This window comes from Idiotropiscis lumnitzeri, chromosome 13 (genome assembly GCF_059441095.1).
Source record: "Idiotropiscis lumnitzeri isolate Australia: NSW breed Sydney's pygmy pipehorse chromosome 13, RoL_Ilum_1.0, whole genome shotgun sequence".
In the NCBI taxonomy this organism is placed as follows: domain Eukaryota; kingdom Metazoa; phylum Chordata; class Actinopteri; order Syngnathiformes; family Syngnathidae; genus Idiotropiscis; species Idiotropiscis lumnitzeri.
The window spans coordinates 7,052,438-7,072,050 of NC_142403.1; the positions used below are offsets into that span (position 1 = coordinate 7,052,438).

General features: G+C 39.6%; 1 long non-coding RNA gene across 1 annotated transcript; it reads right to left on the reverse strand.

Annotated features, from left to right (window-relative positions):
- Nucleotides 1-584: 584 nt before the first annotated feature.
- On the reverse strand, nucleotides 585-17,500 carry LOC148324179 (uncharacterized). The gene is made up of 3 exons (XR_015846390.1): nucleotides 17,281-17,500; nucleotides 1,556-1,625; nucleotides 585-733 (listed from the first exon to the last, which is right to left on the reverse strand). It is a non-coding gene; the product is annotated as an uncharacterized LOC148324179 (long non-coding RNA).
- Between the last annotated feature and the right edge of the window lie 2,113 nt (nucleotides 17,501-19,613).

Consider the following 19,613-nt stretch of genomic DNA (forward strand, 5'->3'; position numbering starts at 1 on the left):
AACAAGTATAACTTTATAATGAGCAGTGTGTCCTGGATGTTTTCAGAATTTGTTATTAGATTAGAAAAAGTGCCTCTTTCCGTCACTTGTATGTCTAATATAAATGTCTTCACTGAGCTATCACACAAGATTCAAAACCAGAACATTTCACTTTCATACTGCGCTAACCACATGTTTTTGCTGATCTACTGGCAAGTCCATAAATATTGGGACATCAATAAAATTCTCTTTTTTTTGGGGGGGCGCTTAACACCACCACAGTGGATTTGAAACAAAACAAACAAGGTGTGCTTTAAATTCAGGCTGTCAGCTTTAATTTGAGCCTCATTTACAAACAAATCAGGTGAATGTTGCAGCAACAATCTGCATATAAGCCCCCCAATTTTAAATGTGCAAAAATAAAATATAAAATACAAATATATCAACATAAATGAAACATTTTTTCAAACATTAGTTTACAAATCCTTTGCAAAAATCTGGAATTTATTAACATGACCAGATGCTGAATTTCATTCAACATGAAGCTCTTCAGTTCCTGCTTGTTGTTGCTTTGAACAGTTTCCTTTCAGTTTTGTCTTCGCCAAGTGAAATGCATTCTCACTTGGATTCAAGTGAGGTGACTGACGTGGCCATCGCCTAATATTCCACTTTGTGCCTTTGCTTTTGCAGTATGCTTTGGGTTGTTGTCCATCTGCACTGTGAAGCGCCGTCCAGATACTTCTGATGCATTTGGCTGATAAGGAACACAAAATGTTGCCTTAAATGCTTCAGAAATCATCCTAGTGACAGCCATACATGCCCTGGCACCATCACTGTTGAGGTGGTACAGTACTGCTCACTATAAAAGAAGCTAAAATACTTCCTTTTCCCCCGCCATTTTAGTTCCTTTTTTATTTTACGCTATGAAATGCAGTAGTATCCTAATATCAATGCAGTGGCAAACGTGTGATGAGATTAATGAAAGATGAACAACTGTTGTAAATATATGATTTAGGTTATGCCCTGCTATACCTTCAGCACAGACAGATTTTGTGCATTTGCATAACATCATGCAATAGAATGCATGAATAATACCTTTTCATTATGAGGTCTCGCTGCCATCCTCCCTTTTTAATTACTTCTCAGTTCAAGTGAATCAAATCATAAAGTTGTCAGCCTTCACTAAGAACTCAGACCTGCAGCGATAATGACGCCTGACTCAAGTGACAGCTCCATGCTGTGTTCTTCCTGGGGTTAAGGAGGTGTGACTCCAGGCTGTTCAACATCATATTTTCTTCCGGCATTTAATACAGCCTTGTTTGTATGGGCCGTAATACACGTGCACACGATTTGAATGCATATGTGCCACGCAATGACAGACACCGTTTCCTCAGATACAAACTTGACAGCATGAACATTGTAGTTGTGCCACTTAGCTGAATCTGGTCACGTGATATATTGCTTTGTATTCCTGTCACACGATAACTCTTCTGCACATGCGTGTGCAATTCATTTAATTTTAAGAAACAATTCTTCCATATCAAATCTTCTCTCTGCAAAAATGACTCATACTTACAAGATTCTACAAGAACGCTCTCCTGATGGACTTGGAATGTCGTTGCTGCCTATCGTCACCACTATTCCCCCTGTCAAGTCCACAAAAGAAATAGAAATGAGTAAAACAACTACTTGTCATATCAGTTGCAATGACAGCATCCTAACTTCTCCTGCCAAGCTGCAGCAGCCATTCGGCTCCCACGAAGATCACAGAGGAGCAGGAGGTATGAAGAACAAATGGATTTCAGTACTGATGTGATGGTGCTCACAGAAAAAGAGCGAGTAATTTTCCTTAAAATTGACATTGTATGAAGGAAAGATTGTGTAAAACTTTCCGTAGTTGCTGTTACAGTCTGCTTGCATTGGGGACAAAGTGGGGTTGTGACCCACTGGAACCAGACGACTGTGCCGTGGTAAAAAAAAAAAAAGCTTGCTTACATATATGGCATTGGGCGGAATCGTTTCACCAAAATCATCACTTTTTAGTGGAATTCAGGCCTATTTGCCCAACTATTAACATTGCATTGTCAAAGTTAGCAAACCATTTCCAAACTCTGATTGGTTCATAATTTGTAAAAATAACACAAACCCACTTGGATTGACCAATAGAATAGATTTGTAATCAATATTACGTTTACCCAATTATGACATATGAGATTTTGGCCTGACGCTCGTGACATGTTCTTTACTGTCAGTTAGAGCGTTGTAATGGAATACTAATAATAGATTTTCTTCATAACACACTTTATATTTGACATGGTAATGAAATAAGTGAGATGGACAAGTTGAGAATTGGAATGCATGTTTCTGTTAACTGGGTGCAATTACACTTCCCTCCTCTCCCCTTTCCACACTGTGTTGACCTCGTCTCGGTTTCAGCACGTGTGCCATCGCTTCAGGAGACAACACTGCACTACTTTAACACTCTTGAATTTGTATCTCATTTTGAAATTCCATTTCTGTTTCTAATATGCAAGTTGATCATTCATAACAGGCACACATGTATTATACAACATAACCAGGATACATGCTCCTACACAAGACGGACATATTGCTTACAAAATATAAAAAGTGAGTGGATGCACATCATTTTGATTACAAGTGTTTGATAACAGCGTCGCACAAAAAAATGTTCAACCAATTTCCACCAAACTTAGTCAATAGGGTAATGCTTGGGCCAAGGAAGGCACTTTTCAATTATGGTGCAGATCTGCATAAAATGTATTTCGTTAACGTTGGGGAAACTGGTCTTTCTTTTTTTTTTTTTTTTTATATGCTCATTATTTTTCCGTGAATCCTGCATGAGTCGTCAAAGCGTTGAAAGAATTCCGGCAAATGTGAGCGATGGGTATCCATTAAGTATTTGATGCGGATACAAATTGGCATCGGTCACCCTTGTTCAGATGGTTTGGTCCTTGAAATTTTATTTTGCAATACTGAACACATTTGTCTAAATATCACATGTTTTGATTTAGTTGGTAACATTTGAAAATTAGAGCAATTTTAGAACAACGTAAGAGAAAGAAAACATTTCATATATTACAGATTAAACTGAGCTGTCTCAAGAATGTTAATATTTATGCATGTGGGTGGTTCTCCCCAAATTAGGAGCATGAACCCATAGGTCACTGGTTTGTCATGGTAAACATAAGCTGTTGGAATTGAGTTCACGAGCTTTCCCAGCAAGGCCACCATGTGGCAAAAGCTCAGGCACCACTGCATTCTTGTGTGTCTTACTATTAAGACCCAGTGAATACCTTGGCCACAATGGTCATGTGGTCAATGAGGAGGCAGCAGTGGAAGCAGCTCAGGCTTAGGCAAAGGGTGAGCACTTTGGAATGGACTCATTAAGTCACAGCTGTTGTGCCAAGAACAATGAAGTAAAGGCTCTCCTGAAGCCTTGGTAGGATGTGTCTTCAATTGGTGAGGAACTAAAATGGATGGCTGTCCGGCAGCATGCAGTTGTATAATAACTTTGTTTCTGAGGGTTGAGTAAATATTGATTTTTTGGAGTTCAAATTATAGTGACAGGACAAGCTTCATCTTACTTTTTGTTCAGTATAAATATGGCTACAGTTGGATGATATATACAGTGTGAGCAATTCATGTGTGCAGCTGTGTTTAATAAACAGTTAACATTCCCTGAACTGTATCTCTTAAGTGGAAGCAAACGCACGTCGCGAAACTGAGTGAGGATGTTGCTTATTGGACGATGCGGACATCAGTCTGTGGGCTAGGTCACTAGCAAGCTAAACTCATCCTTGGCACGCTGGCATAAAGATTGTGCATTAAATCACTGCCTCACTCATTTTTGTGTCCTGTGTACATCCACAAAACATACATTAGCTGTTGACTTGTGGACTTGGTTTTGGGTCTGGTGGCTGGCCAACCGAATGATGGCGTATATCGCAGAGCAGGGCCGACTCATGTCAGGAAGCCTGAGTGCATACTTGAACTTGGCCAAGCCCAAAAAATGCAGACAATTCAAATGGTGAAAAAGAGTTTAACTCTCTAGCTCAACAATTCAGTACTAAATTGTTCCCAGTCTGCACCTGTTTTAAGAACTTATGGTCAAACATCCATCCATTATCTGAATCGCTTCTCCTCACGAGGGTTGCTGGAGCCTATCCCAGCTATCTTCAGGCAGTAGGCGGGGTACACCCTGAACTGGTTGCCAGCCAATTGCAGGGCACACAGAGACGAACAACCATCCGCACTCACACTCATACCTAGGGGCAATTCAGTGTCCAATCAACCTGCTATGCATGTTTTTGGAATGTGGGAGGAAACAGGGTCAGAAAACCCACGCAGGCATGGGGAGAACATCCAAACTCCACACAGGAAGGCCGCAGCCGGAATCGAACCTTGCACCTCTGCACGGTGAGGCCATCGTGCTAACCAGTTGCTCACCGTGCCGCCGTGGTCAAACATATTGAATGTATTTCTAAAATCACTGCAGTCTTTAAACTGAGCAGGGTATTTTATGTTTACTTGTGATGTCACCAAATGTCCAGTGATGATGAAGAACTGCAAATTTCCAATGGGAACATCGCTAAACAAATCTCTTTGACATGAATACTTTCCTACAAATTATTTCATTCCTGTTTTGTCATCTCCAAATTGAATATGACAAGCAATTAAATCCTAACCTCTGGCATCACAATGCCACTCAATCTCATACTGCGTGGCATCGTAGAAGAGAAGCCGCTGAATAGTTTGAGTTTCTTGAAGTTCTAACACCCGTCCTCTCCTCACAAAGCAGTCCCCTGCTGCTGCAGCATTGGTACAGCATTGCCAGCACCGTAGGAATAGATTGGATTAGGGCGATGGCCAACTGTGCGATGGAGCCCAAGCACACCACCAGTCCTAGTTCTCATGTAAAAGCCCCTCAGGTCATCATGTGCACCAAAATAGAATGGCTAGAACCCCTCAAAAAAGGCCCTTCTGTCTAAAAGTGTATAGGAGTGCCAGTGCTTTTGGATCCTTTTGTTTTTTTTTTTTCATTTGACTCATGGCTGGGAAATTCCAGTTTATGACTGTTGTCACAAAGTGCTACTTTGCCAGAGGTTTTCTTAAAACTCTTGAATTCCTTTTTCCTTTAAGTCCTGGGCTTGACAGTGTTTACTTTAGAACAGAGAGTGAACTCTGGTCCACCTACAAGCCATGACATTTTAACCCGTAACAACAAAATCCAGCAATTGCAAAAAAACAAAAAAGAAAAAAAAAACACATTCTCAACACACCAGCACAGAATAATAAAATGGTGTGTTCACCTTTGTTGGCAAAAAAAATGAGTGTGTACAAGTGCAGGTTGAGTTGAAGCTCAAGTGCAGGTCAACAAAAGTCACAATTCACAAGTTGTCACCGCAGAAGCCATGTGTCAAGAAACCCAGGCAGTCCGACTGACTACTTAAATATTTATTTGGCTTTAAGTAAAGGTACATCTTCACATGACCCCTCATCACTCTCAAGAATTTGTGCATTTCCATAATAAGGCCCACCTGGATCCTATAACCACAAGTCACCAGAGCAGTTTGTCTGGGCAAAATGTAATTAAACTTCGTGGTTTCACATGCAATTATAATAACAAAGTCTGGGCCTTGTGAACTCAGACTACATGGTTGAGAAAGGAAACTAACATTTGTGTTTATCTTTTCAAATGAGCTGGAACCTTGCTGAAAATTAAATCAGATCTCTCAAGGATCCTTTTTATGTACTGTATTTCAAAGCCGCATACACTTTCGAAATCCTCACAGTCATGTAGTTTGTTTTAATGGAGATATCATATGAAAGACGAGTGAGTCAGCTGCCTGAGATAAGCCCGATGGTGTGTAATGGTTAAACTGGTGTTGGCTCATCAATATGCCTCATGGTGTCAGATAAAAATATATACCATGGAATCTCATCCCCCTTAACATAAGCACCCCCCCCCCACACACACACACACAACAACGGGCTCTCTAAACATCACCCCGACACAGCTGTTTCTCTCCTTGGGGACCCATGAGGGCCAACTGCGTAGTCACTGAAATGAGCTGCTAATCCTTGTACAGGCTCCTGAGCATATTACAATGCACAATCAGCCACTGTGTGAGCACGTGCTCTCAGTCCACATGCGTGCATGTGAGCGTTTAGGCATGTGTCAATCTGTTTGAGTGCCAGCTGCATAAAGCTGTAAGCATAGAGGAGAAGGTGCAAATGATTGTTGGTTACCTCCGACGTGACCTCGGTAATGATTATATGGATTTTCTAAGTGCATCGTCAATTCCCATCTTGGCAAAATGTAGCCTAACAAGTGTTGGTGCCTTTCTTCTACGAAGGAAAAGTCATGATGCTGCCTGTGAAAGTGAACGGAATGAGAGTGTAGTGCAAAGGATGGGAGGTCGTGTTAATCAGCATCAACTCAACACCTGATACTGACGGATAATTGTTCACTTCTAGCAGTATCTCGAGCCTCCTGGAACAGCTCACATCCACTGCTTAGTGAGACGCATAACTTTGGATGAACAGCTATTTTTCCTCAAGTGATGTTTATAAAACGGACATAAAAATCAAATTTGCAAGAAACTCAATGCTTTCCACGGTGATGAATGTTTTATGCGCCTGGTAATATAAAGTGGGGAGATGGTTGCAGGAGTCGTAACTTTAAACATCTACAGTTGATGGGGAAAAAATAAGGATGTGTTCACTTTTCATTCAAGAAATGACTACATTGGAACCTGTTGCCAATGCGGGTCATATTATTCATAATGTGAGGCCTCGGGCTACCTCACAAGACCTCAGATCAGAGAGCATTAAAGTATTAACTGTGTAAATGTGTTTTTGTGTCTGTGTCCAAAAGCAGCAGCCTCAAATAGAATGTGTGAAGAATATTAAGTTATGTGAAGTAAAATTCAACATTCAAAGATGTCAGATTATAATTACACCACACAGATCCGTTTTTTTTTTCATTATTATTAGCGTGGAAATTTGTAAATGCAGTGAATTTACAGCTATTTGCTTAAATAGTTGATCTCAGATAGAAGTTAACGGTAGAATACGCCTCATCAATTCTACTTGTGGTTATTGAGCTACAATAGCGAACATCACCTCTCCAAGTCTCTACCAGAATGAAACGATACGAGCTTTGTTTGGCAGAAATTATGATATAGTTTCCGTGTTGCAGCTCAGTAAGTTATGCATCTGTGCCAAATTCTATTTGCTTGCGTCACTAAAAAGCAGTGCAAACTGTCAAAAAGAGATCAAATCAGGAGGTAATCCCACAAATTTCACTGCTTTGAATTCCAAAAGCATGACTGTCGACAAGAATAACAAGAAACATTTTTCATCGCTACCTGTCCGTGTCACATTGTCCTCATATCCATCAACACGTCTCAGAATCACGCTGACAGTTTTCATCCGGAGACCGCAACATCTGGCGGGTGGTTTTTCTCAAAAGAGGGCCACAAACATTGAGACATTCACTCTCAAAGATGGCGAAAGTAGACAAATATTGGTTTAAAAGATGAGTGGGAAGAAAAGATTCAGTTCAGGTCAATCATTGTAGAGAAAACCTAGTTGAGGATTGATGCGTGCCTGGTCAATTTGGCTGAGACAATTGTGTACGTGATCAGCGATTACGCTAATGGCGGTGCTGACATTCGTTGTGGTGTAGGATTCAAGCGGGTGTGTCAGGGGGAGGGTGTAGAGGGCGGGTATGGAAGGAGGAGGCAGGGGTTTGCTGAAAGCCCTTGTCGGAGTCTCTCAGTGACGGCTTGTCAACAAAGCACTCCTGTTTCATTCAGACTCGAGTCTCAGGTAGCTCCGGTGGGCCGTCTGAGTGCCACGTGGCATTTCACTCGTGTCCGGAGACGTTCACCTTTCCGCGCTCCCTTCCATCTGCTGTCCTGACCTCCTTCCGTTCTCTGCAGTATTCTCTATCTTGACACCTGAACCTCTTAGCAACATGATAAATCAATTAAAATACACATTTTGCTGTGAGTTTGCAATTTTAGGCTACGTTAAAAGAACAATGATTTAATTATATTGGGTTGTTTAAGCCTTTGCTATATTAATGACAATTATTGTAAAAAATATACGTCAATATAGTTAATCATAATATTTGCCTCTGAAAATAGAAAAACCACTGGATATTTGTATATAGATGTAGGTGTCTATACAAAATTAAAGATTTTTGCACAAGAGTGTTGGCACACTGGACCCTGGTACAGAGGTTAAGAAAACTTTATATTCCAAAAGGTCAACAATAATCCAGAATCCAAAACATAAACATAGGATGATACAACAGGGCTGAATACATGCACTCGTCTATTTTCCTTTATGCATTTCCATTTGTATTTATTTATGTTTTTTTTTTGTTTTTTTTAATATGTGTATCCTTTCACAAACCTGATGATTCAAATAATCCAAATAAAACTGCCTTAAGAGGTTCTCATAACCTTTTTTTGCCCTTTGTAATTGGTGCTTGGGCAAGTTACATAATGTTAATGTAAATGAAAACAAAATACAATAAATTATTTGCTAATGGTTTCAATTTATTTAACGACTACAATACAAAGACAGAATTTATTTTTTAAATTATTTATTTATTTATTTTTTAATTTGATGTTTGCATAACAAGACTATTATAGTTGAGGAATGGTCAAAAAACACATATGTAACGTTCCTCTGGTAACCAAGTTAATTTAAAAAAATGTGAGTGTCAAATGGTCTACTTGTGCGGCGCCTGCGTGTGACGTGGAAATTATTTTCTCTACGCCAATTTGCTGTCGTCGATGAGGGATGGAGGGCGCCCACGTGAGTCGGCCTGAAATACTGACGGGAACTGAGTTGACGGACTGAAGCTGCCCAGCTTTTGCACACATTACCAATACAAACGTTGAATTTATTTTGTATTTTGAAAAATGTTGTTAATGGGCCAACTTCATTTTTGTGCCAGCCCAAATCTAGTCTAGTGTGTTCGGGCCGACGCACCTGCAAATTTGGTAAAAACAGTAAACAGTAAAAACAGTCGCAGCTTAATTTTTAAGAAGGAGTAATAGAATTAATGCTGCAGTCTAGTTCAGCGTTAAGCATTCCGAATTTGGCTAACTCGCTATTTCCGCACCCCTCGAGCGCATCTCCCAATTCACTGACATAAAGTAGCTAAAATTTTACAATGGCTAAAACGTGATCTATTTTGCAGCGCAGGTTGTCTGTCATGATTTTTGTGTATTTAATCAAGTGGTGGACCTCATGGTATTTCATTCATAATATGACACCAGTGTGGGGGTCTTCAAAAATACACTAGAGTATGCAAACGGAAGCACTTAATAACAGGTGATTAATAATTCAGACGTATCATTGATTTGTTCGCACTAGTCCCTATAAGAAAAATTTGGATTTATTTTTTATATAATAAATAGCCATGAACTAAACATTCGCCAACCCCTTGAAACTGACATTGGTTGGAGCATAGTAAGGGGGTTTTGCAAAATAATTGAATGGTCTTGGTCCTCTAATTGCATTCAACATTTTTTTTTCCCAACCACGCAGGAACTTACTCAATATCGCCTTATATATGCACTGATCGTGACGCCATGTAAAGTACAAACAGAACTGTGTAACTTATGTTGACTTCCTTCTTTGAAAAGCGACTGCATGCATGCGATTGTTACATTTCTTTATGACTAGTGCCTTTTCAAAATGAATTTGGCCTGCTGTGTTGGATTCAATTGCATGCTGTGCTACAAGTAGGAATATTGAACCAAGGTGATGTCAAAATATTTCTATTGGGAAACCAAAACACAATTGATGACTATACTTGTTGTTTTTTTTTTTTTTTAATGTGTGTGATTTTTTTTTTTTTTTTTTTAGGGGCATTGCACAATGCGAAAATGTTCCTATGCCTACGTTCCAATGTCCTCAGCAAAAGTTAAGTTATGGAGTGTTTATTCTGTTGTTTCACTAGGTGTGTATCTGCAAGCATGTGGGTGTAGATAATTTACAAATTGTTCGGAATTTGAATAACTGATTCCTACTGGCCTAATTATGGGATATCGGCATCAGTGTTTAATGGGCCTGAACCAGTGAAATGAGAAATTAACAGTTTGTTAATTATGCTGACTGATGAGACTGCAGCAAAACCATTCTTTTAAAAACGCACAAGCCTAACAGAAAAGGCTCGGACTTGAGTTGTGGCTCAAAAGTCTTATAACAATGCTGATGAAAAATTTGCATTAGCAAAGAGATTAAAAAGGGAACTATACAAAAGTCAACAAACTGGACTCATATTTTGTCAAGAAAATATGTTTTTCAAGCTTAAATTGTTAATAAAGTAGTACTGTACATCAGTACATTTATTAGCAAGGAACTTATTGCTTCATGGAGTGAGGATGATGTAAGATGACAGGGCCGTATCCTTTTTATTCCAGGGCACGACATACAGTTTGATCAAGTTCAATTACACAAATCAAATTTCGCAATACACAGGTGTAAGATGATGTTTGATTCTGGTGTGGAGGGAAATTTTGACCCAAACTGTAAGGGGAGATACATTGGTACCTTGAGAAATGAGTTTTGATGAATTCTTTTCATTTGTATTACAAATCATATTTCCCAATTGAAATGAATGACAATTGTTATTAATCTGTTCATACATGACCCAAAAATAAAATTAATTTTTATATATATATATACATACACATCATGTTTTTACTAACAACAAACAAACAAATAATACAAGAATTGATCTTCCATCACCATTAGTCATTTGTTTGTCTTCACTATGAGTTAGTAGCAAGTTATCTGTTCTGACTGAAATGGTAAAGTGAAAATATAATAACATTTATTTGCAATTTTTTTCCCCTGGATTTGCGCCCAAATATAATGTCCTCTTCAGTTTTTCATTACCTACATATACCAAAATTGTGCAGTTAATGCACATTACAAAGCTCTAACAACAGCAGCCGCTTTGGCACCCCATAAAATCGTATAATGGACTTGACTTGGAATATAAATACATAATAATCTAAATGTCAATTTTTACAAGATGACAAAGCTTTGATGAGAAGTGAATACAGAAAACGACAATGAGACCAGCTCTCACTACAACAAGGTGGTCCATTCTGCAAGACCTGAACCACGATACTTACTACACTTCGATAAGACTACGGCAGCTCATCAGCCAGCGGGTAATTTCAATTAAAAGGGGTTTTGCGAGACAAGTGGTTAAATACCTTTGAGACAACCTGTCACCACTGGAGAGGTGGCAGGCCGACTCCACAAGACTGGAGAAAGAGGGAAAAGAAGAGAAGCAGAGTGCAGCTCCAAAGGCTACTCGGGTCACGTGATGCACGTTATTGCATTAGCTGGTCGCCAATCGCATAATGAACTCTCGGACAGACAAGACAAAAGTCTGGCCACACCCCTGCGGCAGGGCAAAAGAAAAGCTCGCAGAACGCGATCGGTAGGATTAACAATGAAGAAGCCCCGAAGGGAGGCAGAGAGAGGCCTTTTGCCAGAGAGAGATAGGAAGATTCAGGAGCTTAGCGTTGTCAAATGTTTTATTCAGCCATGACCGTGAGCACCGCCAAACAGATTAGCTTGTTTACCACAGGTTCTCATTTAAGAGATAAATCTTTAAATGTTGGATTTGGCAGGGAAAGAAGGACATGGTAGCATCCATTTCACACTTGGTAAAAGTGTGTGTGCGCGTGTGTGGGTGTGTTTGCATGTATGTATGGAGGGGAGTGACTGAATGCTATTATTTTACATTTGGACAAGAAGGTTTAAATAAGAGTATTTTTACCTTTCCCACCAGTGTTGTAAAAATAAACTTCACACAAGAGGTGCGAGACATAAAAGAGCGTTTGGAATTGCTGATAAAGCAAACTTTGCCAGCAATGTTATAACAAAACAAAACAAAACAAACGAAAAAAATCATGCATCATGCATTCATAGTGAATTGGAATTCCTCCTGAATATGCCACTTGAATATAAATTTAAAACATCAAGTAAGGCTTGAGCCCGGGGGTGAAAGACCAACACACTGGACTGGTTGGCAGTCAGCCACAGGGTGATTCTGAATGAGGAATTGACATACCACACCTGTTGTTTGATTTTTGGTAGGTGAACCACTCTGAGAATAACTAATAACAACCAAATGCAGTCAATACAATACTTGGAGCTTTTAGAAACAAACAAAAAAAAGCTCCATAAATAGATTCCTAGATTACTTTAAGCTACTGTAATAGCAAAGCTGTCTAAAGCTAAAAACATCATTTCTTCTGTTGTACTTTGAGAAAATTGAGATACATAAAAATAAATAGTGATACTTAGAAATGCTAAAGAACTGTTTGTGGTCCAAAAGTCAACTACAAAAGCAATGCGGCCATACAAAGGAAGTTGGCATTAAATGATCCTCCTCACATCCCACTCTATATTTTATTAGTGTTGATTTTTTATATAGTGTAAATTCTGAGGGTCTAATATCAGTGGCACATACTATGCATGTATACACGAGGTCCTCGAGTTACGAACGAGTTCCATTTCTATCCTAGTGACAACCTCAATTTCTAAGGAAGAAAACCTAACCCTTTAAAGCGCCCTAAATCATACATCCAAATATACACATGCATCATATCAATAAAATATATGCTATTCAACAAAATATATAAGATAGGGTACTTACAAGCCCTGCTGTGAGGTGGGGCCATGATGTGAAGAAGGTTTTCGTGCACGCGTTCAAATTATATTTGAAGTGCGACCTCGGTCTGTCTGGAGTGTGTACATATGCATATGAACCGTTCTACGTGGCTGAAATATTACTTATGTCCACTTTATGTTTCATGTTTTGAGTAGGATTAAATTCAAATGAAATCAATCAGTCAATACTGTTACTCCTGTTAAGGCTGCTTTTCCAGGGCCGCTGGAAAAGCAATATTCAGACTCTATAAACGCAGGCACAGAGAAATGGGGTTCTTAACAAAGGTATTTATTATTACAACAAAAAATTCTTATTCACACTACAACTATATTTATAATCACGCGACCTAGCAATTCAGAGTTTGGTCACATTGCAAAAAATCCGATACGTATCCGGAGTAGGACCACAAATGAATGTGGCCCAGGTCTGATTTGAAAATATCGGAATCGAGCCATTCAGACTGTCATAAAAAACAAAAAAAAAGATCCAGGTCGCACACAACCCCAAAAAATCTGATCTGGGTCACATTTGCCGGGAGCGTGAACCTAAAATGGCGGACGACACTCTGGTAAAGTCGATACAGCGTAGGTCGAAGACCTCCTGTATTTATATTAATATATCAATATGAACACATATCTGCATGTGAACATATAATTAAGATGAGTGTTCTGTAAATTAATGACAGCTGTAAACAGACTGTGATCAATATGTGTCTGTATAGCTCACCTCAAGTCAGATGTGGATGGATATACCCTCACCACACACAGGTTTAATGGCTGCGTGTGTGTGTGTGTTGGGGGTGTGGAGGGTGTTGAAAATTTGAGTGTGTTCTTTGTTGTAGCTCAGTGGAATTCATGCCTCTCTTTCACTCTCTCCTCCTTTTGTTCTTGTCTATTACGGCGGGGGTGATGAGGCTCCCTTGGGCGTGTTAAGCTAGAGAAGCTCAATCTCAGTGGATAATCATCTTCAAGATACATCAACAGCGCGCTTGTGATTTTGAGCATCTTGGGGGAGCGCAAAAACGAAGGAAAAGCAAGACAAAGTGAAAGAAAAACAATTGGACTCTAGATTTCACGACAGCTTGATACTGCGAGTACATTTCACTCACTTAAAGCAGCAATTACCTTAAAATAACAGCTACACGTTGGATGGCGCACCGGCTTGCAATAAAGAATGGCGCCTCTGTTTTTGCAGTAAATGCAAGAAGTCACAAAACAAGCTGTAAAACCTGACTATTCCAAATGATTGTTAACACTGTGATGGAAGTCTGTACGTGAAACAATATTCACTATAGCTTCACCTGAGTCAGCTAATACCAATTTAGGGCTATCATGTTTTACCACTGTGATTCAAAAGCAAGTTAATTCATAAGTGTAGGGGAAATCCATCTACTAAAGCGGGGATGGGCGAACTTTTTGATTGGGTTCGAAAATTTGTCAGAGGGGCCGGACCAGGAGCAGATGGGTGGAGTGTTTTGGTCACCTCACCTCATCGGAGAAAAAAAAAATACATTTAATTTGAAATGAAAGTGAACAAACGCATTACAACAATTTATATATGTCTTTGAAAAAAGACAAAGAACATTAGAAAATAAAACATTAACACGTTTTATTCATTTAATTTTTTTCACGTTCGGCGGGCCGGATTAAAACGTTTAACGGCCACATGTGAGTAAAGTGCCGTTCAACACCAGAGTCATCACACTTTACTGTAGCAATGCACCCAAGGTTTGACCAAAAGTCCCAAATTCTCCCTCAGCTCGTTAGAAAATGGCCATGCCAAGCATTCCACACCGTTTCTAATCTTTGGTGTTGCTCTTGGCAGTATTGTAGTAAATGACTACTGTGAGGGTTGTTTCATTTCCCAAGTTGGGGTTGGCACAAACTTCCATTTCTCATCCAACAATTGATAACTACTATATCCTCTGTGACCCACTTTCTTACTAATGAGAGGCCATCACACTCTGGGTATAAATGTCTTGGGGGAAATGCTGTCATTTCTTGCTTGTGCTTTATTGACCTTATGGGACAAACCAGGCATTCCTGCCAAGTGGCATGAGTGTGAGTTAGGGAAAAAACAAACTACTGTAGGGCAACTTTTAATAGAACCAATGGGACCTGTTTGTGTGTCCAGATGCTTTATCTGTGCACACTACAATATCATGACAGTGGCAATACAATTAATGATTTGATTGACAGCTGGATTGTAAATCCTGAGACGCTAAGGGTATGTATAATGAACGATTACATTTCAGGATATACTCAGCTGTCATTTCTATGTGGACACACAGCTTTTCTATGAGGAAAATGACAACATTCAGTGGAGGACCATTGGCCACCTGGCTGTCGTGTTCAAATCAATAACCTCTTGAGCCATCACTGTGAGCCTCTAAAAAGGCTTCCATATGCCTAGCGAGCGATTAAAAAAACTTGCTAAATCCAAATATTGTGTGTGAGGAACTAGGTTAGGAAAATGTGTCCAGTCCATGTTTTTTTTTTTTTTTTTTTTTCAGCGGGTCTCTAATTATCAAACATTTGCGGTGGCAAAGAGTTTCAAGTATAGCTCTCATGTGCAAATCCCAAAATTAACATAGGTCTTGACATAGACAAGCAGGGAGTTGTCATAATGGGTCATGAATATTCAAGCCAGTGACCTAATTTCATATGCAGGACAGAGTGATGCACTGTAAAATCCATCTGAACTCCAACAAACTCACGTTGTCCTCAAATGGAGGGGTTTTTATCGAAACGATCAATGAACTACTGCTGCACAACAAGTAGGCCTTCCCCTCATAATAGCATCGGAATGTTAAATCATAAGTCGTAAAACACTGAAAACAAACCATTTTTTTCATGTTAGAATCAAAATTGTCAAGCCAATCTCCTTGTGAGACCAAGTGTGAACACCCTTCCTCTGAATCATGAAGCAACATAGTGAAGTACACAAATGAAAAGTGTTTCATTCTTCCCAGACCATAAGTTAATAAAAAATCCACTCTGTTGGCACCAGACTGTCTGACACAAACTCAAATTGATTCGTAATTGAGTTTGTATAGATTTTTATCCAGCTTTTGCTGGTTACATTAGGGCTTGACTAGTCTCATTTTGCAGTGGAGTGTACAGCAAATGCAACCGCTGCTCCGGGTTCACTGTGCGGCGTGCATGGCAATAGCTTGCTCAAATAATAACAGGCTCTGAAGGACAATTTTGTTTCCTTCGACTCAATGTGCAGCCACTGAAGGATATATTTAGGGTCACCTTTTTCCACTGACAGCAGCTTTTTTGTCTGACAATGGGGATTTGCATTTCACAATTTACTGTCAAATGGGAGGCACAATAACTGCTTAAAAGCTTTTCTTCAAAACACATTGCTGTAGTACTGCTGGGGAGATGTGCAAAGAGTGCACATTTTGTCAGCAATCTACAAATCAACGGGTGAAATTGATTATGAGTTTATCGCTTTATATTATATTACCTTAACTCACTCGTCGTTGGAGATTCTGAACCCCACAATACGCACATTTGGAATTAGAAAAATAAAATGTTTGTTTTTTTTCAAACTTAAAATAGGTGTGTATTTTATTACTGCACAAAACTGGAAACGGTCAATTTTTTCTAATAAAAGTGAAATGGAAAAATTTATGTATTGTGCTTTGTTTTCTCAAAGTAGGTTCACCCTGAACTGTTAACCATTAAGAATGTTAAAATGTTACTTGTACAGAAAGAGTGTGCCGCCACACCGGAGTTAAAGGGGGCCATAGCCGCGTCAGAAATTTGTGCAGCCCCAATTCAGGCCCACCAGCATTCCATTTTATATTTTTATTTTAAATTATTTTTGTAGCCCCCCTACGCATTGGTCAAGACCCCATTGAGCCTTGGAAGAGAAAAAAATCCTGGAGCCTTCCCTGAGTGTAATGCCTCTATATTTCCATTATGTCCTAAGGGAAAATCGTTTCCAAATCAGAATAAAAAGGATAACCAGCTTTAGAGCGTTCACTGTATAATTTGGTGCACACAAGCAGCAATAGATTTCAGTGTGGGTTTTCATTGTGATGCTCTTTTAACCACAAATGGACAAGCTGCATAATCAGACAAAATCCGATATAACAGTTGTATAAAACTTCCAAAAATAATAAAGTGCGTGCTTATGTATCATTTGCAAGCAAAGAAAATCCTCGTAATTGGCTGGCAACCGATCCAGGGTCAGGGTGTCCACTGCTTCTGGTCCAAAGTCAGCTGGGATATGAGCTTCAATTCACCTGTGACATTAGACTGCATTTGCAGTCTATTTTTTTTTTCATAAAGAGCTCTTAGTGTGATGCACTGAAAATTGTACACCAGTGAAAATTACCATCATAGTTCCAACCATACGATTAAATGAATATCTCTGACAGTGTCACTCAAGACTGAACATATTTTACTTTTGAGGATATATATTTGTGATGTATGTCTAGAATTGGATGTCATGATTTGTGTACTAAAAGTTGTGATCAGTGAGTGTATGATAAACTACTGCGTGTAGATCTTTTAATGTCCTCTGACTTGCCTAGCACCACCAACCTCACTTTTGTCGCTGTCTCCCTTGGAGAGCTTTGTGATTTGCGGGGGCGGGTGATCATCCATCAGACAGAGCTGTCCATTCAGTCCTCAGTGGAGCCTGTCATAGAGGTCTCTATCCAGACCTGAGACGCGGTCCATCTTCAGCCAGACAGCAAAACCTCCCTTTGTGACTGAACGTGGATAAATTTGGGATTTATAGCCGGCCTGCAACAGGCCCAAACTCCTCCTAGGGGAGCACATAAAACACTGAAGTAAACAGAGTGTGAGCAGTAACACACATTTGTCTTTTATGGTTCAATGTACCAATAATGATGTTTGATTTTCCATTATGTTGCAATGCGACGTGAGATAAATCACGATTGGTACCGTGAAGTCTTGACCCATTGCTCTGCCACACCTGTCATGCAAACTTTTTCTATGCCATGTAATAGAATGAGACATCTTGAAAAATATACTTTAGTTACACCAAGGCCCCAAGGTACTAATTAGCTCTACCTAGTGAGCAATATCATCATCATAAAAAGGATGCAGATAGCTTATCTGTATGCAGAGCCGCTGCTTTTCATACCTGAAAGGACCCAAAGCTGGCCAACGAAGCTCCTCAGCTGTAAAAACTATGCCAGCTACCATCACTTATACATCATCTATATACAGTAATGCCTCTGTAAAAGGAGTATGTGCATATTTAAATAAGGGCACATGTGGTTTGCATTGACAGCACTTCATTAAAGGACTGAAATATTTCTGATTCATTCGTTCCAATCCCCAGTGTCGTATTTATTGGTTTTCCCAAGCAGTACTTTGGAACATTAATAAAGCACTTCAATATCATTCATCGTGTGGGATAATTAGGCAGCCCATCCCTAAGAAGACATATATGGCACATAAATTAAATGAATAAGGTATATATGAGTCTCACATCTAAAAGCTCCGGCTCTAAACTTGTCAAAATACTTTGGTCTAGTGGGAAAGGGAGTGATTGGATTTAGAAGTTCTACCTGAAATGGATATATATCTCCCTCTCTACGTTTCAATTTTCTTATCATTATATTTTGTTTAATATGAAAGCGATGTGATTAACCATTTACGTCAGGTGTGGGCAAACTACGGCCCGGGGGCCACATGCGGCCCGGTAAACATTTTAATCCGGCCCAGTGTGTATCATACGGGATAGCCATGAATTAGCTCTCAGCTTCAACCCGCTGATAGTCAATGGTATAACTCCAGTGACCATGTTAATGTCGCATTTAAACTACATATTGTGCCTTCATACCATTATCAACTGTCATAAAACTTCTTGCTAAAAGATCCTTTTGTCCCATGAAGGCCACCATTTTCAGGGTCAACAGAGCGTAAACCAGTCAAATTATTTTCTTGTCAAATACAATTTGAATTACAAATAAAGAGGACAATTTGAGTTTCAAATCCAAACACGACACTATTGACTTGTGTCCTAAAATTATCTCTTGAAATTTTCAATCAAATAAGCAACCTTGACAGGTTTTGCGTGGAGGAGGACCCAAATGCTGGAAAGCCAGGCACAAGTAACTCAAAAGTGTATTTCAATGTTAACAAAAAGGCAATGGGAAAAATAAAATATCAAGGGACAAAAATAAGAAAGTAGCAAAATAACTATGACCATGACGACCACTTAAACACGCTGAGGAACGGAGGACCGACACTTGACTGGAGACATTGACCTAAATCAACATAACAGATCATGACAAACCTGGCAAGAACGAATGGAAGGACATCATGACATTGTACCTGCTAATACAGTACATTTCGTGTATAGTAATATAAAAACTCCTGGTAATTTCAAACAGATTTTGCAGTCAGTTTAACATCTATCGGATCTGGGTTATATATCTGAGAAGACGAGATAATGTAATGCATTAAAATGTTTATTGTCACCAGTAGTATGTTTATGGCCGCTGAGATGATATTTAGGAGGTCAGTTAACAATCCCTGTATCAGCTGTAAGTTGCCATGTCCTTCAGTGATACCACACGCCTTCTAGCGCCTGTGGAAAATACATAACTGACGGATGGAACTTCATCAGAAGGAACGGAAAACGCATCTTCAAAACCACCCAAGAATTGCTGCTAGGAACTTTCATTATAGGGACTGGATCTGCTTATTGCCTTTACTTTAGCCCACCTCGAGGCAGCTGAGTCACGTCTGGCTTCGAAACGGGCTCCTATCAGCCACCGTGAAGTGGCAGAGAGCCACTTGAAGACAGACTGGGCCAAGAAACGGATCTCCGATGAGAAGCATGTCTGGCTGTCTTCCGGTGTCACGCAGTGGTGCCGATGGGATGATAAAGGTTTTGC